Source organism: Apostichopus japonicus, chromosome 7 (assembly GCF_037975245.1).
Source record: "Apostichopus japonicus isolate 1M-3 chromosome 7, ASM3797524v1, whole genome shotgun sequence".
Classification (NCBI taxonomy): domain Eukaryota; kingdom Metazoa; phylum Echinodermata; class Holothuroidea; order Aspidochirotida; family Stichopodidae; genus Apostichopus; species Apostichopus japonicus.
Window position 1 is genome coordinate 4,553,963 of NC_092567.1, and position 25,573 is coordinate 4,579,535.

General features: G+C 38.2%; 1 protein-coding gene and 1 long non-coding RNA gene across 9 annotated transcripts in view; both read right to left on the reverse strand.

Moving 5' to 3' along the window:
- LOC139969978 (NLR family CARD domain-containing protein 4-like) overlaps nucleotides 1-25,573 on the reverse strand; it is a 585,990-nt gene that overhangs the window by 441,662 nt on the left and 118,755 nt on the right. For 6 of the 8 annotated variants that reach the window (XR_011793854.1, XR_011793848.1, XR_011793846.1 and 3 more), the window contains exon 1: nucleotides 19,964-21,347. The exons of the other annotated variants lie outside the window; for them this stretch is intronic. The gene's annotated coding sequence lies outside the window, so the exon portion shown is untranslated. Of the gene's footprint in view, nucleotides 1-19,963; nucleotides 21,348-25,573 lie in introns of those variants that run through there. 8 annotated transcript variants of the gene reach the window in all.
- LOC139969999 (uncharacterized) lies at nucleotides 698-3,788 on the reverse strand. The gene is made up of 3 exons (XR_011793880.1): nucleotides 3,220-3,788; nucleotides 2,379-2,535; nucleotides 698-2,103 (listed from the first exon to the last, which is right to left on the reverse strand). It is a non-coding gene; the product is annotated as an uncharacterized lncRNA (long non-coding RNA).

The following is a 25,573-nucleotide window of genomic DNA, read 5'->3' on the forward strand; positions in this document are numbered from 1 at the left end:
TGCAGTATTTTTGTAAGAAACCCTTGAAATTGGGTATGTTATGTAGACATTACGTGCTACGATGCTATGTATTAGGAACACATGTGCTAACGTTAGATTTGGTACAGTGGTGCATACATACCACTCTTTTCTTATATGTTAAATTACGACTGATATATTTTTTTGGTAAAATAGTTGGGTCAGGGTTACAAGAATGGTGGAAGAGGATTCTGGTCTAAGGGTCAGTGAGGGTTGTTTTCAGGCATTACAAGCTGTGCCCCCCCCCCCTCCATTTTCGCCAAAATGGTAAAAAATCACATTTTCAACTTTGAAATATGAAATACAATTTTTGCACATTATAACTTAAGGGTATTAATTATAAAAATGTACCACTTTTAATAAACTCAGATATAATGCTTTGTAATAAATCAAATATTTTTAGATTTTCCCCCTATGTTATGAATGCATTTCGTCTGTGCATGTATGCGTAAATATACACATATAATGAAAAGTTCCTCTCCATAATTGTTACACTCCCCATCCAAACTGTTTTACAAATGTGACCCCCTCCCCCTCTACTTTACATGTAGCTAAATCCCTAGTTACAATGAGATGTACCAATGCCCCAAGACCAGTGAGCTATTTCTTTTGTATAAATCAATATATAAGATGGCACACTAAGACGTCATGGCATATCGTAGATGTGAAATAAAGTTATAGTCGGTATATATCCGTTACCTTAGTACTCTTTCTACAGTCTTCTGCAAAACTAGGTACTCTCTCCTTGTTACTGAAACGACATGTTTATAATTCGTATTCCTGCAAAAAGAGTTTCCAAGGGAGTTAACGTATAAAAGAAAAGATCGACAAGGTTTCGAATGGTATTTTGAATAATAATAGTTCTATATTCTACAAATAATATGAATAATAAAGGTGAATGGTACAAATAAGTGAATAACAAAGACAGTTAACTTAAGCCCCAGATAGAAAGAAATAATGTATCTATTAAGACTGGGTCGATACACTCAATGGTGTAGTAGAGCTGGGCCTTTGCGATGATTCAAGATACAGGTTCTTCATCAAAAGGCGCGGCGCGGAATTAATAAGTGATTAAAAGTTCATCCAAGGACAGTTGTACTAGTCTTAACAGTATCCACTTCAATTCACTGCATGGAAGTCAGATATGGTATGGAAAAGGGAAAGTCTATTCCGTAGTAGAGGTGAAGATAATTAGATGAAATAAAAGTCACTAAAGACTTGAATATCCTTCAGTCAAAACTTGAACAGATGCACAGAACATATTAACAATATGAATAAAACAGGTAACGAAATGTTACGGCAAACAATAAAGAACCGTGATATTGGAACAGGGTCAGGGGCGATGGTTCCCCAACAACAGTATATAAACCTTTGACTGGTTTCAGGACGCGGTATTTGCGTCATCGTCATCAGTAAATGTAGTTGTGAATATGCAAGAGGTAAAGCATGCCCATAACACCCTCCTCCCCCCTCCCCTCCCCTCTCAAAAAAAGTGTGATTTGAAGAAAATGTGGATATTTATCAAAGGTGTCTGGTAGGTAGGGTAATCTAAGTAAAACTACTAATAGCTAAAATGAATATATGAATAAGATCATGTTTTCTGGTTCCTTTAAACTCTGGGGAACAAAATAATGACAACATGACTTTGAAAAAGTTAACCCTCTTCACAAACTTCAAACTTGATTAAAATTTCAGACTAAGATATCAAGATTTAACACCATCACAGTTCATCCTCCAAATCATCTTCCCCTGCATCAACAATCTCAACATCTTCTTGGAAGTTGCTGCAATTTCTATATTTACATAGGTCTGTACACGGTAGTTGTGCATTCATTCAGGAACATCTTCCTTTAAGACATTTGCCGACTCTACAGCTACTGCTGACACACTGAAGCAAAACATCTGGGTCAGGTGGCTTCGTCATCCAAGTGATTATAAGGTCATCATTTTCAAGTTTCCATCCATGTCCCTCTGGTGAGAGTGCATCAATCCTTTGCTGCAATGCCCTACTGTGAATAGCAGCCTGGTTGGTGCAGCGCTTAACATGCTGGATCAGAGCATCTTTTGTTGGTGGTAAACTCTGCTCTGAGGAGATGAACAGAACACCTTGTACCATGAAATTCGATATTTTTGAGTCTCACATTTTATGATGGGGTACCAATATAATTACAATTCAGCTAGAAATATGTTGCAAATTACTTTAATAATTTCAATGGAAAGATTAACCTGATATTGCATCTCAAAGCGTTTAGAGAATTTTTTAATTTTCCTTGAGGGAGGACCCCCATATTCCAAAAGTCCTAGATCCACCCCTGAACACTCAATGAACCACACATTGGAGAGAGAGTACTTTACAGTACCTTTCAAGATCTGTATGTCTTCCTTGTCAAGAATTGTATCTAGTTTCTTCAACATAGAGAGTGGTACCTCACTTCAATGGCAACACGGTCTTTTCCTCTAATATTCATAAAATCTGGGCTCATCTTTTTTCCGCTCTGCTGCTTGTCGAAGCAATACCTTAATAAAATGAAATAAAAAAAGCAAATTGTTTTGCATTTTCTGTTGATCAAAATGTAAGTCTGAACAAATAAAAACTAAGACAATTTTATTTATATAGGTACAGTATGTGATCTGCTCATCTTCTATGGACAAACAAAGACACATTCAAATTTTGCAAACCAGTGTCATGCAAAAAAGAATTAAAACAGGCTTTTTTTTGACAGTACAGTACATTATCTCTTAATGTTATGGTTTAAATTATACAATGGTAGATTATATCTGTTACTAATAATAAAGGAGACAGATACTTGTTCATTTTGGTAAAGCTAGACAGGCTGACCATAAGACCTTGCAAACCTAACCTTATTGCACCTTTGTTACACTTATTTTTCTAACTAATATAATATCTCTATCATTCAAATAAAGGGCCACAGTAAGAAAACTATGAAGCCTGTATTTAACACTTAGGCTAGTGCCCAGATGGAGAATTTGAAACAAATTTCCGTTCCTACCACCATATAACAAAACAAATCAGATGACCATGCCACTAATTATATTATGTTCAGGTCCAACACTGTGCCCTTTGACTTGGATTATATCCCTTAAGAGCTACTGATCTTGCATTATGCAACTTCTCTTAACACTTCAACTATGCCACAGAAGTACAAGTAGAGTCGTGTAGTATGCTTAGGCTTACTGTACCTCCATCGAAAGTCTCTGCCTGATGCAGCTTGTCCCGTTTGCAACGCCTAGTAATGTATTGTTTCTTTTCCCACATATAATAAATTGAACAGGCAATACACCAGAGCTTCTGCTTGGTTTCCTTGATCTTTTCCGTCAATTCTTCGTTTAAAATCATATGGGGTCTCCTCTGGAACTGTCCGTTTTCTTGCAGCAATGTGCTTGCTATCAATGAACCGCCTGTAACATTTATCGTGGAACCCCATCATACTATGCTGTTGAACACACGCTTGATCGTAGTAGGCCATGGAGTAATCAGTAGTACGGCGATATCACTGTCTCCGCCGCTGAGATTAAGCCAATCTTTAGCGCAGGAAGTAACTTTAGTCCATCGTTTATTCGTCAGTGCCTTGAATGCTTCAAATTTTACAGATTCAATGTGCACTGAGCACTGTAGATTTCCGTGTGTCGGAGACTGACTAGCGCCCGTGGGAGCCGCCATGTTTGTTGTTTTCTACAAAGATTGCACACAGAACTCATGGCTCATTGGACAATTCATATCACATGGTACAGACATCTCACTGGCGCACAACTTTTGAACGTAAAACGGCAAGTTTCTTAATATACGCAATAAAAAATATAGTTCGATCTTTCGAGCGGAATTGCAAAAAAACTGCAGGAAAGTACATGGAGAACTTTTGGATCATTAATCTTAATTAATGTATGTATTCAATGCTGTAGAGAAATTTTAGACCCGCAGTTGCTGGAACGAAACAAGCGAATTTCGACCTTCAGCTGATGGCCTAATGGTGACAATCTTCAAAAAGGTTATAATGGATGGAAAAAAACTTTTAGGAAATACTTGGTTCTCAGGCAAAAGTGTACATCTGGTTGGTCATTTTCAAGCCCGAGAAGTGCCATTTCCGGTGATCTGGGGGGTATCAAAACCAACAATTTTCTTGTACGCTCCGCGCCAACTGATGATGGCGCTCCGCTTAGATAGTAATTCGCGCCCCCGGGTTAGAAAATCCTGGATACGCGCCTGATATATGTATCTTGAGAATAACAGATGTGATCGAATGAGGTTACTAGATAATTCCAAGTAATTAATTACCTCTCACCCTTACTGCATTTTCGTTAAATAAGTTTCCTTATATTCCTACAACGCTTTATATTATTAGGACTACGGAAAACTATGGTCGTGTAGGGTTCGCTACTAATAAGATACAAATTATTATTGCTATGCAATGGCGTGTGGCAATTTCTACCAGAATATATGACGTTTTGTATTGCTCAGTTTTATGACACACATGGAATCTACCATTTGTTGCTTAGGGCAGGTTAATATCTCGTCGAATACTCCTGAGAATTACGATTATGGAACGGTTTCCTATGATTACATATACATATCATTAAATGCATCACGTGCGACCTCCAACAGTGATGCAGTCATTTGTTTGACAACACAATAAACAGTTTAATACTTAAATTACCAATACACCTTTATCATTTGATAATGGTGAGAACTGATTGAAACTATGCAAGAACTAGTCAATCGTAACGTTGATCTTTGTTAAGCCTCGCAAGCCTTAGTAGAAAGAAATACCAAAGGCAGTTGTTGGTTCACCAGTGACCACGCACTTTTTCACATACTCCATTTACTTTTCTCTTACACGTAGTAAAATAATTAAAATATATGAACTTCACTGCTGGATTTCCATAACACACAACAATAAGTTCTTTAACGTATCACGTATACTATAACATACTGTGGTATGTGTGTGTTTCATACGGGGATTTTTCGGGGATGTCTATAGTGGTCCATGAGTATAACCTGCCAACAAGGTAGACCTTCGGCGGAATTTAATTGTGAAAAGTAAAACCTGCAAAGCGGAGCAAAAACTATCCTAATTTGTTGGGGGAATATACATAAAATGCTCATTGTTACTTATTTTTGCAAGGTGTTTGATCCGAGGTATCTCTGCCATATATCCCAGGTATTTACCAATACAGAGATCAAGTTATAGTACACTAGTGCGACACGTTGTCTATTAGATATAGCACACATACAACAAACTATGAAACTTGCAAGAATCCAAGACTGCGCTACCACCCCTGCCTCCTCCCACACCTACAAGTGTCATTTTAAATAATATACCAGAAAGTTGGAACCGATTTTAAGTAACAACCTTACCCATTCTTTTTCTGTCTATTCTGAGTAGAGCGCTAAAGTGAAAGAGGAATGTTTCTAGGCGTTATAACACATACATCTAATCAAACCAATTGGCAGTATCTGGATACAAATAAAACTGGTCCTTGCAAGCACGACATTTTTATGCTGGACATTATGGAAACAAACTTCACGTGTGCAAACTTAATTGTTTTATCTACGAACACTAGATGGTCATTGTTCTTGCAAATGCACGATCTGAGAAAATATGACTATATCGGAGAGGGAACAATATATTTTGGTGTGAACAAAGGAACAGCTTATGAAATTCAAGACAACAACAATAAGACAACAAGGCTAGGAGTTTAGTCTACCTAGTGTAGCCCACATGCGCTCGTAGATGTATAGTACTATAGAAGCAGTAATACACACTTATATGACATATTTTATATAAATGTGTATTATAAGCTAGTATACTAGGCCTATATTCTATAATGTTACGAGCGCCTGTGGTGTAGGCTAGCATACGTCAAGTTTCTAGACACTTCGTCGACCACCAACCCAGTCTGCATTTCGTGCACTCTGAACTGAAGATCTTCGGAGTGGTACTTACCTTCTGCTCTAGTACATGGTACAAAGTACATGGTACTCATATTTTAGGTTATTTTTGATAAAGTTGGAAGTACCTGGTGTTTAACTAAGAACAAAAACTCAGTTTCAATGCATGAAATACCCATAATGTTGTTAGCTTAGGCCTAGGCCTCAGGTTCATAGTGGCGCTATGTTAGTATCCAACTTCCTAGACCAAGTCTACACCAGCTGTAGCACAATGTTGTAGGGTTCTGTATCCTAAGTGGAGTGGCTGCTGAGTGCTAATACCCTGGACAGAGAATGTTTTGAGTCTTATTTAGCAAATTATCCACAAAGGTATGCATTTTCTGCTCCTGCATATGTGCATCAAGGGGTTTTGAGCCTACTCAGCCTATCATTAAATTTCTGTTGTTTGTCAATTTTCAGAGAAAGTTGATGAGCCAAGTCCTCAGCATTCACAGCTATATACTTCAAATGGTTGTGGTATCAATGGACTCAACTGGTTAGATGAGGTCACAACAAATTCCAAACAACTCTGACAACAGAAATAGATATCCTGATACTTCCATGGGAGATCTACTGAAGTAACTATAGGAACCAGTGCTTGCCACCCATGGAGAATAAGGTAATTTGACGTTGTTGTTCTTTGACGAGCAACAAATTTGAATGTTTTATCACAAATTATGCCCCCTATCTACCTCTTGTCCCTACACCTGTCTTTAATACATTGTAACAACCTATGGATAAACCTTTAAATGGACTGGATATGTTATTGAGGTGAACTGTGTATTTAGATAGCATTTCAGTAAGCTTTCCTTTAGACTATACTGTACATACTGTTACAGTTAGGCTGTGGTTTACAAATTCCAATGATCCAGTTTTGGCAAAGAACACCTTCAATTCTCTTATTCTAAGTAACATAACAGTTGCACTGAAGTGACAGGCAATATCAGTTTAACATGTTCCAAACAGTTCAGGAATACATTGGGGTATGTCCTGTAGGTCAGTTTGGGAGGAATCAACTGAGCTAAACAAAAGTAGTTTTCAATTTCATCACATTTCAGAGCCAGAGACGAAAACGCCCTCCCCGCTGACCCTTCTCTGGATGATGTTGCTACAGGTATGGCAAGCCAGACCAAGTGGACTGTGATCCAGATACCAATAAAACCTGCAAGAATCATAAATGCACCCAACTTGGTCAAGTTTATCAAAATTGGTGACTGGAAATGTTGTTGCAGACGTAGACCTGGTTACTGCTTACACAGTATTGCTCATATGTGTATTTACACACTGCACAGTGCATACTGAAATCTCTGAAAAGACATCTTTATGGACCAAAAATGATAATTGCATTGAAATATGTTGTGGTTGATATTGTGACGACTATAAAAAGTATCATTTTGGTATGAAACTAAAATAATCTCTCACTTAAGTTGGCATACTCCTATTAGAGTCTATATCCATCCCTTCGATTGTTCTCCTTCAGGAAAAGTGCCAAAAAGCAGCGGGAACATCTTTTTTGACCTGTTATCAATCATAATATAGTTTTTTGTGGCTTGCATGTTGAAGAGCATGAATGCACATGTGGTGAGAAAATTGGGTCAATTGAGGCAGTTTTAGACCCCTTTAGGCTTCCCAGGAGCAGCGTAGGAAAATTGTTTACCTCTGAGTGGAGTGGTTTGTTTACAAGTGACGAAATCTGGCTCGAATAGCAAAAAATCTACATGGTCATGATACGGAAAATTGTTAGTGCCATGAAAGGCCAACTTGTCAGCTATCCGGTGATAGGTAGCATTTAGCTAGTGAAAACTATCTAGACGGAGAGACCACATTACTTTTGTGATTTAGTGTGTAAGTCAATGGGGCTTTAAATGGGCTTATGCTACTGTACCTTAAGTTACATATAAGGAACAATCTGTGATGTATAGTGCGCATTATGCAATCACTGAAATAACCACAGTACCTAAAGACATAGAGAAGTTGTGGCGGAATGGTTGGGGCACTGAACACATGATTCCATGATCGTAGGTTCATGTACCAACCTGGTCGATACGTATATATCTTTAATGAAGACACTTAATCTCAATTGCCGCTCTTTACTCAGGTGTATAGGGTACCCTGGGAGGTAATTCAAAAATATAGCATTTGCACCGCTTCATGGCTGCAATGATATGGGATGTCCCCTGGGGAACATGTAGCTGTAGCTCAGCATTGTTTCTACCATTCAAGACATAACTTATAGTTTGTGATAAAGTACCTCTAGAAATGTTTGAACTACTTTGTTTTCTGTTCCACCCTAATGTTGCGTCAAGGATAATAACATATTCAACTTACATGTTCTGCACTAATATTGTACCATCACATCCATGGTCAGAAACTGATAATAATATCACTTCCAAGTTCCTAATTCGAGATGAAGATTATAAGGATATTTTCTGGCCCTTTTTAACAGTTAAGGTCATATAGAGCTACTAAAGGCCTTTTTATACCATTTGATTTGACATGGGGTATTATTTTTATAAATAAATTTATAAATATGCTATATTATTTTGTGTATATTAAATATATGTTATGTATATTTAAATATTAATTAAGATAATTTATTTGGCTAAACTTCTATTTTTATATTTGAGCTGTGTACTTGCAATGTTTCCCTTTGTCTGCCCACATCTCTTCCATGCTGCTATTTTGATGAAACTGATGGAGCCCATAATGATGCATGGTCAGTGGACAATGAGGGTCTTTAAGAATTGTAGGTATTGGTCATCAGGGTCTCTAATTGTTTGAAAACTGTTGAACACTGCCAACTTAATGGCTTAGGAGCATTTCAAAGTAATCCCATAAGTATTCTCAAGATGTTTTGTGGGAAAAGATTTTGACAATTTTGTAAAAATAAGTTTTCCCAATTTTCCCATAAATATTTATTTTAGTTTTAAATGTTCTTTAACCTTTAGTGTTTGTTACTGTTCTTTATGAGATGACTTTTAAATGGATTGTTTATTTGTCACATTTTGCATTAATACTGAAATGTTAATAAAAATTACCATGAAACATACAATGTGTGTCACTATCTCATTTCTTAACTAATCAGTACTTAATCTTAAACTAGTCTTGTGACCTAAATAAGTAGTCACAGTTGCAATGACTAATATTTTTAGTCACTGGACTAAGTTTTGGTCGATAGAGGCATCGTAGTAGGACTAATTTTAATTAGTCAGAAAACTCAATTTAATTAGTCACAAAACTAATGTTATATAGTCAAATGACTAGAAAAAACTGGTCGATAGAGACATCGTTGTGACTAATTTTTTTTAGTCATATTGACTAACTATTGTTTACAGTGGTATAGGTCCATGTTATACAGTTTAGTATAGGAATATGTTAGGATGGCATGTCTTGCTGTATATTAATTGAAGCGATGCTATTACCTATTGACAACGTCTTAACTAATGTACAGCTATTTTAGCAATTCAGTGCATAGTTCTGTTATATTTATACATGGCTTGAATAACAGCCAACGGTAACAATAATGGTTTTCAGAATTGTAAATACATTTGTTCTTAAAAACTAATACTGCTTAAATACAACCTCTACCGTCATCGTCATTTGAACTTCCTTTTTAAGTTCATATTATTAGTTTTTACTAAACCGCAAACATGCATACAACCCAGCTAATCACGACCAATTCCTCCAAAGTGTGCAGTCTGTCTTAGTCAATGATGTATGACGGTAGCAAGCAACAATGGTATTTCGGTGTTATTTCTAAATCGGTTAGTTAAACAAAGCAGCACTGGTATTCATCGCTCAATGTAACGGAGACAATCACAAAGAGTTTCTGTTATAATTATTCATTCAGTTGTGAGGATTTGGTAGATTGTATTTTGGCTGAAATGGTTCCGACTTGTGTGTTATAAACAGCACACTATTACACGTCTATATTGCAAATCCTTATAGTACACACATCACCCGTTGTGTGCTTCCATTACACATGTACACCGATACGATGACATCAAAGGAAAGCTTTTTCACTATTATGAGGAGTGACATATCACATTATAACTTAGGTTACTTATTATAAGCGAAGTTTCAAAGTTAGTTATTTGTACCTGTTGGAATATGTTTATTTCATCTTTAATAGAGGTACGCTTTGAAGTTTGGGGATATATGCTTTATAGGAAACACAAAACAACCTCATATGTGGTCGTAATTGACTATGCCTAGTATAAAGTATTAATATTATAAACGTTAGCTATAATTTCTTCTGTATTAAATTAGGTCTGAAATCACAACCATTCCCCCGAATTACACAGTGAAGCCCTAGTCCTAGATGTAACCTGCGTATAATTTAGTGACGCAGTGAGCTACATCCTATTAATTTAGGTTTACATGCATTTCAACTGTGCAGGAAGTGTGAAACGGCTTCTTATACAAGGTAAAAGGTAAACAAGTGTCCGTGAACTAGGAAGATAATTGTGGAGAGAGCATGAATGGCATTGATAGTATACACAATTGACAGGACCAGAGAAATTGTCTTTACAGAAAGGTTCACGATTCAAAGAGCAATAAGGATACATTTCCAGTCTAATGTGAATAATACACATTTAAATTGCGTAGGGAAACATTAAAGACCGTAACACCGACGTCCACAATTTCTCGAATGTCTTTCTACATCAACTTAATTTTTAGTTTGTTATTGTTAGTTTTATACCGGTATAATATTATATATATATATATATATATATATATATATATATATATATATATATATATATATATATATATATATATATCATATACAGCCATCCTATACATCCATCCTATCCATCCATCCAATCCATCCATCTAATCCATCCATCCTATCCATCCATCCTATCCATCCATCCTATCCATCCATCCTATCTATCCATCCTATCATTCCATCGTATCTATGCATCCTATAAATCCTATCCATCCATCCTATCCATCCATCCTATCCATCCTATCCATCCTATCTATCCATCCTATGAATGCATCATATATATATATCTCATACATGCTATCCATCTATCCTATCAATCCATCATATCTATCCATCCATCCGATCCATCCATTATTTACATCCTATACATCCTTCATATCTATCAATCCTATTTAACATATCCATCCATCCTATCCATCCATCCTATACATTCTTTACATCCATCCTATCCATCCATCCTATCTATCATATCCATCCATCATTTCCATCCATTATATTCATACTATCTATCCATCCTATCAATCCATCCTATCTATCATAGCAATCCATCCTATTCATCCACCTTATCCATCCATCATATCCATCCATCCTATCCATCACTCCTATCATTCATCGCATCGATGCATCATAAAAATCCATCGAATCTATCCATCTATGCCATACATCACATCCATCCATCCTATCGATCCATCCTATCTATCCTATACATCCATCTTATCTATCCATCCTATAACTCCACCGTATCTATGCATCTATTCTATACATCATATTCATCCATCCTATTCATCCATCCAATAGATCCATTCTATCCATCCTATATATCCATCCATCCTATTCATCCTATCTATCCATACTATGAATGCATCGTATCCATGTATCCTATAAATCCTATCCATCCATCATATCAATCCATCATATCTATCCATCCATCCTATACATCCATCCTATACATCCTATACATCCATCATATCAATCCATCCTATACATCCTATCCACAAATCACATCTATCATATCCATCCACCCTTTCATCCTATCCATCCATCCTTTTCATCCATCCTATCTATCCATTATATCCATCGATCATATCGATCCTATCTATCTATCCTATGATTCCATCGTATCCATGCATCCTATAAATCCTATCCATCCATCCAATCCATCCATCCTATCCATCCATCCTTTCCATCCTATTTATCCATCCCATGAATGCATCGTATTCATCTATCCTATACATCATATCCATCCATCCTATCGATCCATCATATCTATCCATCCATCATATACATCCTATCCACCAATCACATCTATCATGTCCATCCATCCTTTCCATCCATCGTATCCATGTATCCTATAAATCCTATCCATCCATCCTATCCATCCATCAAATCCATCGATCCTATCCATCCTATCCATCCTATCAATCCTATCCATCCTATACATCCATCCCATGAATGCATTGTATCTATTTATCGTATACATCCTATCCATCTATCCTATCTATCCATCATATCTATCCATCCATCCTATCCATCTATTATTTTCATCCTATACATCCTTCATATCCATCCATCCTATTTAACATATCCATCCCTCCTATCCATCCTTCCTACACATTCTTTACATCCATCCTATCCATCCATCGTATCTATCATATACATCCATCCTATCCACCCATTCTATCCATCCATCATATCCATTCATTATATTCATCCTATCTATCCATCCTATCATTCTATCATATCCAATACATCCTATACATCCTATCCATCCATCCTATCCATCTATCCTATACATCCAATATATCCTATACATTAATCCTATCAATCCATCTTATCTATCATATCAATCCATCCTATCCATACACCTTATCCATTCATCATATCCACGCATCATATCCATCCATCCTATCCATCACTCCTATCATTCCATCGCATCGATGCATCATATCCATCCTATCTATCCATCTTATCATTCCATCGTATCCATCCATCCTATCCATCCTATTTATCCATCCTATGAATGAATTTTATACATCTGTCCTATACATCATATCCATCAAGCTTATCAATCCATCATATCTATCCATCAATCCATCCTATCCATCCATCCTATCATTCCATCGTATCGATGCATCATATCCATCCTATCTATCCATCCTATCATTCCATCGTCTCCATCCATCCTATCCATCTTATGTATCCATCCTATGAAGGCATCGTATCCATCTATCTTATACATCTCCATCCATCCTATCGATTCATCATATCTATCAATCCATCATATCCATCCATCCTATACATCCTATCCACCAATCACATCTAGCATATCCATCCATCCTTCCATCCAACCTATCCATCCATCCTATACATCCTATACATCCATCCTATCCATCCATCCATTCTATCTATCATATCCATCCTATCCATCCAGCCTATCCATTCATCCTTTTCATCCATCATATCCATCCATTATATCCATCGATCATATCGATCCTATCTATCCATCCTATGATTCCATCGTATCCATGGATCCTATAAATCCTATCCAACCATCCAATCCATCCATCCTATCCATCCATCCTTTCCATTCTATTTGTCCATCCTATGATTGCATCGAATCCATCCATCCTATACGTCCATCATATCCATCCATCCTATCTTTCATAAACATCCATCCTAACCATCCATCCTATCCATCCATCCTATACATCCTTTATATTCGATACATCCATCCTTTCCATCCATCCTATGTATCATATTAATCCACCCGATCCATCAATCCTATCCATCCATCATATCAATCCATCATTTCCATGCATCCTATAAATCCTATCCATCCTTCCTATCCATCCTTCCTATCCATCCATCCTATCCATCCTATCCATCCATCATATCCATCCATCTTATCCATCCATCCTATACATCCACCCTATTTATCCATCCATAAAAATCTATCGAATCTATCCATCTATACTATACATCACATCCATCCATCCTCTGGATCCATCCTATCCATCCATCATATCCATCCTATATATCCATCCTATCAATCCATCGAATATATCCATCCATCCAATCTATCCACCTTATCCATCCATCCATCCATCCTATACATCCTATATATACATCTGTTTACATCTAACCTATATATCAATCATATTCTATCCATCCTATCCATCCATCATATTCATCCATCCATCCTATCCCACCATCATGTAAATTCATCCTATCAATCCATCGTATCAATTCATCCGATCATTCCTATATATACATCCATCCTATCCATCAATCCTTTCTATCGTATCCATCTATTATATACAACATATCCATACATCTATTATATACAATACATCCATCCATCTTATCCATCCAATACATCCTATCCATCCATCCAATCCATCTATTCATCTATCCATCCAATAATATCCATCCATCCATCCATCCTATCCATCCATCCTATCCATTCCATCCCCTCCATCAATCCAATCCATCTATCTTTCCATCCATCATATCCATCCATCCTATTTATCCGTCCTACTCATCCTATCCATCCAATTCTATCCATCCATCCTATCAAACCATCATATACATCATATCCATCCAATTATATCCATTCATCCTATCCATCCATCCATCCATCCAATCAATCCATTGTATCCCTTGATCATATACATCCTATCTATCCATCATATCCATCCATCCACCCATCATATACTTCCTATCCATCCAAATATATCCATCTAGCCTATTCATCCATCCTATCCATCCATCCTATCCATCCAACATATACATCCAACCTATCCATCCATGATATACATCCATCCTATCCATCTATCCATCATATACATCCTATACATCCAATTCCATCCATCCATCCTATCCATTTTCCTATCCATCCTATCCATCAATCCTATCCAACCTATCTATCCTATAAATGCTTTATATCCGTCCATCTATCCAATACATCCATCCTATCAATCCATACTATCCATCCTTTCTATCCATCCTATGAATAAATATCATCCATCTATCCTATCCTATCTATCCTATCCATCCATCCTATCCATCTATCCTATCCATCCTATCCATCTATCCCATCAATCCATCCAATACATCCGATTATATCCATTAATCCTATCCATCCATCCTATATATACTATCCATCCAATTCTATACATCCATCCTATCCATCCATACTATCCATCCATCCTATCCAGTCATCATATCCATCATATCCATCCATCCATCCATCCTATCCATCCATCTATCCATCTACCTACCTATATACCTATCTATTTTATTTATCTATCTGTATCGTAAAAGTATTTGATACTTTACCAAAATAGCTAATGTATCAACATATAAAGATTACATTTTAATTGAACGGTCGTCATCACATACATATTCTTAGACTAAAGATCAGAAGCTATTTTTTTCATTTATTTTTATATTTGGGCAATGTTAACATACGCAGTGCAGTGCTAGTTCCATAAAAATCTTTTTCTGCTAATATTCATAATTATTAGAAAATATTATAAATTTCCTGTTTTGTGAATATTCTGTATTGGCAACTACATTTGCTTTTCTTTATAGGTCTTCCTTTCCGACATGAATTTTTGGGGAAAGCCAACGCATTTTGCGTTGCTGGAAAGATAACTGAATACATTTATGGAGAAAGTAGGCTGCTAATTGAAAGAATCTTGCTTCACCAATTATAAAAACGACCAAATGGTAGCAAACTGATTTTCGTTTTGAAAAATGTACTTTGGTGTGAACATTTAACGAGGGTTACCCGGAGAACAGGGTAGGAGGAGGGTGGTTGGGTTAGACAGGGGTAATATGTCAGATGAGGTTCCATCAATTGAAGTATACAATCAATTTGTTTTCCTTTTTGCAGGGGAGACTCATGGAGGTAGAGAGGAGGGTAGGGGTTGGCGGTGGAGGTGATTGAAGTTCGAAGAAATGTGAACAAACTTGGTGTTATAGCATCCGCGTTATTATGTTGTGCGTTTTAAAATGACAGATACTATAGATACGGTATCACATTTGCAAGACGCTTCGCCTTGACGCTTGTGATTCGAGTGTGTTTAGCATAAAACGTGATATGTATAGAGTAGTCAAAAATAGCGAATGACACACCACTCTAAAGATTAATGAACGATACATTGGTTGTATGCAATGACTACAAACAGATGTTCGTAGGATTGTGTACGGGTTGCTGTATTGTTAAAACAAGAGCAGCAAGGCTGCATAAGCTCGTGTAACCTTTTATTTGAGAAATGTGTTATTTCTTGCGCGAGATAACGGTGTTATTTCCTTTCCTTAACTCTCCTCTCCCCTTGTCCTCATGCTCCTTCTTAGCTACCATAATTTGCTTATATGATAGAAGGTTGTGTAATTTCGCCCTCTTAATTAGTACCTTACATAAGTATGTAAGTTATAACTCTAACGTACCGCTGGAGTCTTACGTTAAACTAGTTTTCTTTTTCTTTGAATACAATACATTCGTCGCCTGAGCCACATTTAAATGTTCCCCGCTATATCAATATAGTGAACGGCCAATATGGCTATATGGTCACCAACATCGATTATGGTCGTATCACCGTATTTACAGCTTCTACGCATGCTCACATGTACGTCATGTATTTGGGACCTTTTCAGAAAGCAAAACTACATTTTACATGCGGATCTTTGCAATGTGCCATCCAACCTTAACTTTTGCTGCAGGTACTAACCTGCATAATTAGTAAGGTAATGATTTTCTACTTAATGCAAATCATTCCTCTAAACATCAATTTAAAATGCAGCTTTTGTGAGGTCGGCTACACCGAAATAGAACTTGAGGACATGTTAGGTATTCACAGAAGCTTTACAGTGCAAATGCAGTGCATGTCTGTCTTTATTTCATTTCTAACTCTCGAAATTTTCCATTCATTTCTAATAATTACCTCAATCAAAAACAAGTGCATTCGAGAAAACTCGAACAACATATGAAAATCATGTTACTACAAGAACATGCTACACGAAGGAAGATTTCGAGAACGAAACATGTGTAAAAGTAAGTGGGCCTGACGTTTCGATCCTAGCAGAATCCTCTTCAGAAGCTGTATGACAAATAACAGTAACAGAAGGCACAAATACACGCACAGAATACAGACAGGTCAATGAGCATGGTGAAAACAAAAGAGAGACTCCACTACCAAAAGTATTGTCAGAGGATATTATACCCCGTAATACGTCACGCTACAATATCATTGGGGAAGTGGTGAGGAACAAACAAGAAAGCAAACACAGAGCTTAGTTTAAACTACCATCCACCTTTCTTAATTCCATCATTGATTAGTACAATATATTGACTTAATAAACTTTCTAGGTACTTGTGCAAGTATAGGTTTTTTAGTTGCAGATTGCTGTCTCATCCGACGTGTGACATGAGACCCATTTACTGTACGGAGGGCGAGTACGTTAGCTAACATTTCTTAGTTCCTTCATTGATTAGTACAATATATTAACTATTAACAAAGAAGAAAGCAAATTGCATAGAAGAGTTCAAAATCAACAGCAAATGGAAGTCACACACACACACACACATGCACTCAAAATGGAACAACTTGGATACAAACTGACACTAAATGCGTTCTAGCGTGTGTTCAAGTTTGATGTGTGTGTGTAGGGGTGAGTGATGGATTCCCTTTTTGTCACCAGGTCCTGTACTATACCCATCTCCCTTAATTCCTTCATTGATTAGTACAATATGTTAACCGTATTTACCAGTGGCGGAGCTAGGGGTATTGGTCAAGGGGGGCGAGAATGGTCTGTAGGGGCGCTTTCGACACTATCTAAGCGGAGCGCCACCACTGGTTGGCGCGGAGCGTACAGAATTTTTTTGAGTAAAGATACTCCCTAGATCGCCGGAAATGACCCTTTCCGGGCCTTGTTAATTTGCAGATAATGTGACAAATGTCAATAGGTAAGTGAGAGCGCAATAAAAGAGTCAATAATCGCGAATAATGAAAACGTGGTAAAAAGCTGAAAAGGGCGCCAGCGGTACATTTGAGTCCGTCAGGGGGGGGGGGCATCCGCCCCCCTGACTGTATGGACGCTCCGCCACTGGTATTTACTTTCCTAATCAGGGTTCAAGTGGATGTCCTTTGTATTGGTGTAAATATCATTGACTCAATGACCTCTAGTTTCAATAATATGGAAATTCTTTTTATTGTATATTTAATCCTTGATCATTGGTTCTGGTATCGAATGGTCCTGGAAGTGGGAGGTTGTGCCCAACTATGTTTGTGGAAGTGTTGATGAACATACAATGCCATAGCAATATATCAAGCCTTTGTAAATCTAAGGTAATTGTGACAGTATCGGAATTATATTACAAAACCAGGAAATATATCCAAATTGTGCAGACATCAATCCGATATACAAAGATTTTTTGAGAAACACATCCACTACTTCATGTATTACCGTGATCACCCAGTAAAACCTGTCGTAGAACTGATGTGCATACGTCCTGATTTGAGTATTTGGCTCACATTTATATACTGTTTACTTTTATTTGTAAAACGTTTTCAAATATGAGTCATTTCTTCAGTAAACTTAGTAACATAAGAAATATATTCATAATTATCCAACCGAGGCAGAGGCAATACTACATATACTATAGCAGGGAAACGTTAGTTACTAAATTTATACACTAATGACGAGAGGGGGAGAAGGGAGGAGGGAGGAGGGAGGAGGGAGGAGGGAGGAGGGAGGAGGGAGGAGGGAGGAGGGAGGAGGGAGGAGGGAGGAGGGAGGAGGGAGGAGGGAGGAGGGAGGAGGGAGGAGGGAGGAGGGAGGAGGGAGGAGGGAGGAGGGAGGAGGGAGGAGGGAGGAGGGAGGAGGGAGGAGGGAGGAGGGAGGAGGGAGGAGGGAGGAGGGAGGAGGGAGGAGGGAGGAGGGAGGAGGGAGGAGGGAGGAGGGAGGAGGGAGGAGGGAGGAGGGAGGAGGGGACAGCAATACCCTTCCATGGTTTGTATTTGATTTTAAGGATACTCTTCGAGCAAGAATAGCTGCCATGAATATCACACTCAAGGAAGCGGTATATGCATCTTCATTTGTCATGTAACTCTCGCTCAACATTGTTCTCCACCAAACGTGAAACGTCTCGATTTGTTGTGAATATTTAAAAGTGATATTTTCAGCAGAACCATTTTACTATCATCCCTAATTTCAAATTTTCGTTGAAGTTTTTACGGTTGTAATACAGTGTGAGACACCTGAATTTTATTTGCCCCTAGTTTCTCTTTTTTATAGTTGTAAATAACGTTACATTGTATACACACAGCTTTAGTCTATAGGTTACTATCGTGGGCTACTTTCGAGATGCTCTTCCTTATTCAGCAACGATTTCTCTAGTGCGCAATCAGGAAACTAGGTTGAAACTGACGGACGTATACGTACGGGTATCTAGCTACAGTGTTAGATCACGCACATAGTTCATATGCATACGCTATATGCTTCATGAGATTGTACAAAGCTTATGCACTAAGGATTTCGGACACACAGATGCATAGTGATTTTGACAAGAACCAGTACTAAGTGGAATTTAATAGTTTTTTACCTTCATATTATAATGGGCTTTACTTCCTGAGATTATGTTCTATTAAATAATTTGAATAATTTATTGATTTTCAAGACAGTATATTGAAGTGTCCATAACCACTATAAATATAACGTCCTATCTTCATTATTTTCTCCCTCTCAGCAGTAAAATTACAAGATGTCCCCTCCCTGCCGTTCTCCTTGAAAGAGGTCAAACTTAGAGTGACACAAAGGAACCTGCTTGACATATAGTTCCAAACAATAACAAAAGGTAACTTTAAATAAATATCTATAAACAAAATTACACCCAATAAAAATGTGGATCGCAAATAGCTACTCTTTGCTCCAAACATTCCTTATAATTGATATAGGCCTACAAGTTACGGCAGTGATGTAGTGTGAAAAAAATATCAATGTATCTGAGTTGAGGCACAAGCGTTAATGTTAACAACTATTTCGCTATATATTACTCTGCAATAAAACCAAATGAGTTGTAACCTGCTAGACTGGTCTGTAACGACAGAGAGGTAAATAAAGTACTACTACAACTAGCTTAATTCTATGACAGGCAAATCATATATTATACACAACGTTGCGCTTATTGGATTGAGCTGATACTTAATCATTACTGGGCCTATACATGAGGTCAAAAGTAACTTAAGTCATTTGCTACGTACACTCCAATTCGCCTGATCCAGTCTTCCCATAAAATAAAGTAAAAGACGACACTGTGGTGTATATTAACCACTATGGATTTCTGCTGACAGCTTCATCGTTGAGAGTGTATGTCATAACACAGCACATATATATAGTTTAGTGAAGTGTGGAAACCCGGAAAAGATATTGTCCTACAACACGCGATACATATATATATAGATATACATAACATACATGATATTATCATAATGTGAGGTCAATAATGTCTACGATGCGCTGGCGGTTGAACTGACGGAAGGATGCAATAACTATTAATCCAAACATTGCTTATAGATATTTATTAGAAATACTCCTAGCACGGTCATTTCCTTTGCCGGAGAAATCCAAACAATATCTAGCCTGACTGAATTTGGTTTCATTTTCTATTTTACCCGCTGTAAGTTTTACAATGTGTTGGAAGGATAAAAGACATATCAAAGAGGCCACTCGTATCTTTTCGTGCAAATCCAATTCACAGAAATGGTAGCTAGCATAAAGAAAAGCAACACAAAAAGAGAAATAGAAAAGATAGGAGTATATTAATATATATAAAACAAACGAAAGAATACTTGACAAAGGAAAAGGATAGAAATGCTGTTTATATGTAACCAATTATAGCAATCGTAATATGCTACATTAGTAGTTGCTATAGTTTTGTTCCCCTGTACCAAGTGTAGCAATCCTAATACGTTACATAAGTAGTTGCAGTAGTTTTGTTCCCTTGTACCAGAAGTAGCATTTCCTAATATGTTACATTAATAGTTGCTATAGTTTTGTTTCCCTGTATCAAGTGTAGCAATCCTAATATTCTACAATAGTACTTGCTATATTTTTGTTCCCATGTACCAAGTGTAGCAATTCTAATATTCTACGTAAGTATTTGTAGTTTTGTTTCCCTGTATCAAGTGTAGCAACCCTAATATGTTACATTAGTAGTTGCAATATTTTTGTTTCCTTTTATCAAGTGTAGCAATCCTCATATTCTACATAAGTAGTTGCTATAGTTTTGTTTCCCTGTACCAAATGTAGCAACCTTTATATTTAATATTATTATTTGCTATAGTTTTTTTTCCCTGTGCAAAGTGAAGCAACCCTCATGTATGTTACATTAATAGTTGCTCCAGTTGTGTTCCTCTGAACTTAATGTAGTAACCCTAACATGCTACAATAGTATTTGCTATAGTTTTGTCCCCCGATATCAAGTACAGCAATCCTAATATGCTACAATAGTAGTTGCTATAGTTTTGTTCCCCTGTACCAGTGTAGCAATCCTAATATGTTACATAAATAGTTGCTATAGTGTTGTCTCCCTGTACCAAGCTGTAGCAACCCCAACATGCTACATTAGTTGCTATAGTTTTGTTCCCTTGTGTGAGGGAATATCGAGCGCCCTCATATAACTTCATCAAATTCCTCGATCATAGTGATGACCTTTGACCCGAAACTGCTTCTTAGCATGTTGGTGTAACCAGAACAACTATCCCTATTGTTTAAGCGTCTATAATCTTAGCACTGGTCTGTCTGTTGTTTACGACCCTCCACACACGCTATTTCGACTGCTGTTAGTAAACTACGTTCATACACTTTCTCTTCGAGAATATCAAACGTTGCTGGGCGAGTTGAGCTTCAAAGGTAATTATTCGTATATTGAAGACAATATGTAATGTTTTCCAAGTAATTTGTGTGTTTTACGTATTAAAAACAAGCCCACAGTTCGATTATAGTTTCAATGCTCACTCGGGTGCTCTGTCAAGTTTCACTCGTTTAGTGTAGGCTGGTCTATTTAACAATGTGTACGCTATGTATAGGCTACTGGTCGATTACCGTTAACGTTAAGTGTATGTAGGAATCGTAGCCTTAACATCGATTAAGTGGGTATAGGAACGTGACTTTTACATCAAATTAAGCGGATTGAAGTCTGTTATTTGTCATGCTCATTTCTGTTGTAATAATTAAGAGTGTATATATATTGTGTCCGTAACTAAGATGTAAGATAAACATGAGAACCTGCATGATTCTCATGTGAGTACACGTGTGGAGATACTTTAGATTGACCAGTTGGGGAAGTATTCAGATTTGGAATTGCGCCCTCAGTAAGATGGCGGTAGTTAAAATGGCCGCGCCCATGTACCGTTAGTGTTTACGATTGCATATATATCTGTATTTAAAGGTGGCCACTTCCACTAACCGTTAAAGTACATATGTCTGTATTTATATTGGTATCTAGTTATGTCTTGTTTAATGAACAAACGACATGTTCTGGATGTATGCATTTAGGAAACCCAGTTTACTTGAGTATAATACTTATCTTACAACAGTTTTACTACAATGTTCACCCATGTGAGTTACACTAGGTTAAGCCGGTACCACATGGTTGTGTCGTTATTATTCCTACCGTGGGGTTGACTTGTTGAAGTCCCGTTGTTTTAATGAATGAAATCTACACAGGATATGAGTAGGCAGACGTGTCTTATTACAGTCGTAAAGACTATGTCCTCTGTTAATGTATGCAAATTAAGTAGATGGTCTGCGTTGATAGTAATTCTTATTCTCAGTCATCGATGCTATGTTGTTGTGGAATATTTTGGCAACTGTTGGAAGCTATATAGGTACGACTGGTTAACCTTTTTGTTACGTTTGACCAATTTACACATATTTTTAATGCTTTTCTGGTTATGTTTCATTGCAGATGCACTTCTAGCTCTGAAGGCCCTAAGTGTGGTCCACCGTTCTCTTTTGTTCTCTGCAAATTATATCTAAACTATTTTGAGTCGCTGGCTCCAATACCCAGCGATACTTGCGAGACCCTTGAATAAAATAATGGAAGCATAAGTTATTGTTATTGAGTTTATTTGTGTTTGTTAACTCTTGCCATTACAAATTGGTAGTACGAGTGGGGTCTCGCATGTGAAGCCAAAATTCAAAAAAAAAAAATATTAAAACAAAAGAGAACGGTGGAAAAGATGACTGCTGGACTGAAAGAACTTAAGAGGAGGCTGGCTGAAGTGGAGGTTGAGCTTAAGAAGGCGAGAGAAGCCGGAAGGGATGATGTACCTCAGCCCGTCTATGTCATGCCCCAAGAAAGACTTCGTGTGTTTTCTGGGAAGTCGGATGGTTCAACTAGGCTAACAGATTTCTGCGAAGATGTGAGAGCGGCCATCAAGCTGAGAAAACTGAAGGGTGCCGAGGCGGCAGATTTCATCCTTGCCCATTTAGAAGGACCAGCGCGTCAGGAGATCAAACACCATCCATCGAAAATTGCTAATGACCCTAGCAGCATCCTCCAGACACTAACTGACACCTTTGGCGACAAACACACATTAGGGAGTGTGCTGAGAGATATCTGCAACCGCGTCCAAACAGAAGATGAAACAATTGCAGAATTTGCCTTCTCCTTAATGATGCTTGGTGACCGTTTGAAGAGAATGCCTGGTGCTCCTGATACAGAAGCAACAATAAAAGGTCAGTTTAGGGAGGGGTTGGCAGATGGAGTGTTACGACGGGAGGTTAAGCGGACGTTGATGGAAGAACCTAACATTGCCTTTATCAAGCTGCGGGATCTTGCCATAGATCTGGCCGATGATGACGTAGTCTCAAAGAGACGCAGACAGATCAGAAAAGTCAACGCCTACCAAACAGAAGTTGACAGCAAGTTTGGTAGTGCTCTTGAGACCCTAAGTGCAGCCCTAAAATCCCAGACAGAAATTTTAGAGGCAATGAAGGCCAAGCAAGAAGAGGTAGATATTCGGTTAATGAAATTGGAAGAAAGGCCTGCCAGAAATAAACCTCGCTCCCGTCCTGTAGACAAATCCCAGATAGAATGCCGCAGATGCCACCTGAAAGGTCACTATGCAAGTGAGTGTTTGGCTCCTTCTCCTGTCCCTAGACCTAACCAGGGAAACTAGATGTGCCCAGTTCCGTGAGCCAGGAGCTGGGTCCCATAGGTGTTCTGGAGGGCTCTACAAAACTGGCAAGTGCTCTGATTGGGACTTGTCCAACAACCACGATCATTATCAACGGTACCCCAGTGTTAGGTGTTTTGGACACTGGCTCACAAGTCACGATTATGACAGAAGACTGTTTCCTGGAGACGTTTCGAGGGATCGAGCTGGAACAACTGAAATGGCTGTCCGTCAATGCTGCTAACAATTTGAAAATCCCCTACAATGGTTATTTTGAGGCAGATGTACAACTTGGTGGTATAGAAATACCTGGACGAGGTATCCTAGTAGCTAAGGTGAGAAGAGAGATCCCAATGCTGATAGGGATGAATATCTTGGAGAACCTGGATCAGGACACCTTCGTGAATCAGTTTTGTTTGAAAGCTCCCCCTAAGTCACCCCAGGTAGTGGAAGGTCTGGTGAGGATTCCCAGAACTGCTGCTGTGGTTGTACCAGCCCAATCGTGTAAGGTGGTTGTTGCCTCCTGTCCGAGACAACACAGTGATGTTGAAGTAGTGGCTGAAGCAGTGGAGCAGTTACCGAAAGGAATACTAGTTGGACATACCCTAACGAAGATACATGATGGCCAGATTAGATTGCCTGTCATCAACGTTACCAAAGATGACATTTACCTTAATCCTAGAATGCCATTAGCGAAGCTTCAGTGTGTTGCTTCAATCGCAGATGACCGTGTTTCCTACGAGAGTATCAGTGTCACAGTAAATAACGTCATGCTGCATGACAAACTGGAGTCGATTGTCCCTCATTGGCCGTCTTTGAATCCGGAACAGCAAATTCAAGCAGCAGAAATGTTTGAATCATATCAGGATGTGTTTGCTGTTGATGATGACGACCTTGGTTTCACTGACAAGATCACTCATCAAATCCGATTGACTGATGAGAAGCCAGTCAAACAGGCTTTCAGAAGAATTCCCCCATCGCAGTTTGAGGAGGTGAGAGAACACATCCGGAAGTTACTCGAAAGGCAGGTGATACGAGAAAGTTCGAGTCCATTCGCCTCACCGACTGTTCTGGTTCGCAAACCTGATGGTTCCTTGAGATTATGCGTCGACTATCGGCAGTTAAACAGTAAGACTATAAAGGATGCCTACCCCATCCCCAGAATCGATGAATCATTGGATGCACTACATGGAGCCCAGTGGTTTTCCACAATTGACCTACTGTCTGGTTATCATCAAGTTGCCATTGCTGATGAGGACAAGCATAAGACCAGCTTCATCACACCCTTTGGCCTATACGAGTACAACAGAATGCCGTTTGGTCTCTGCAACGCTCCTGGGACATTTCAGAGACTCATGCAGTGCTGCCTGGGGGACCAATTCTTCCAGACCCTCCTCTGTTATCTCGATGACATACTAGTATTTTCAAAGACCTTTGAAGACCATGTCAACAACTTAACGCTTGTATTTCAACGACTCCGTCAATTCGGGCTTAAGATAAAAATTCCAAAGTGTGCATTCTTTCAACGAGAAGTAAAGTACTTGGGCCACTGCGTTACGAAATCTGGTGTTAAAGCAGACCCTGGTAAAATAGAAGTTGTTCGTGACTGGCCGACACCGAAAAGTCTCAAGGAGGTACGTTCATTTCTGGGTCTCTGTTCCTTTTACAGACGATTTGTGCCAGGGTTTT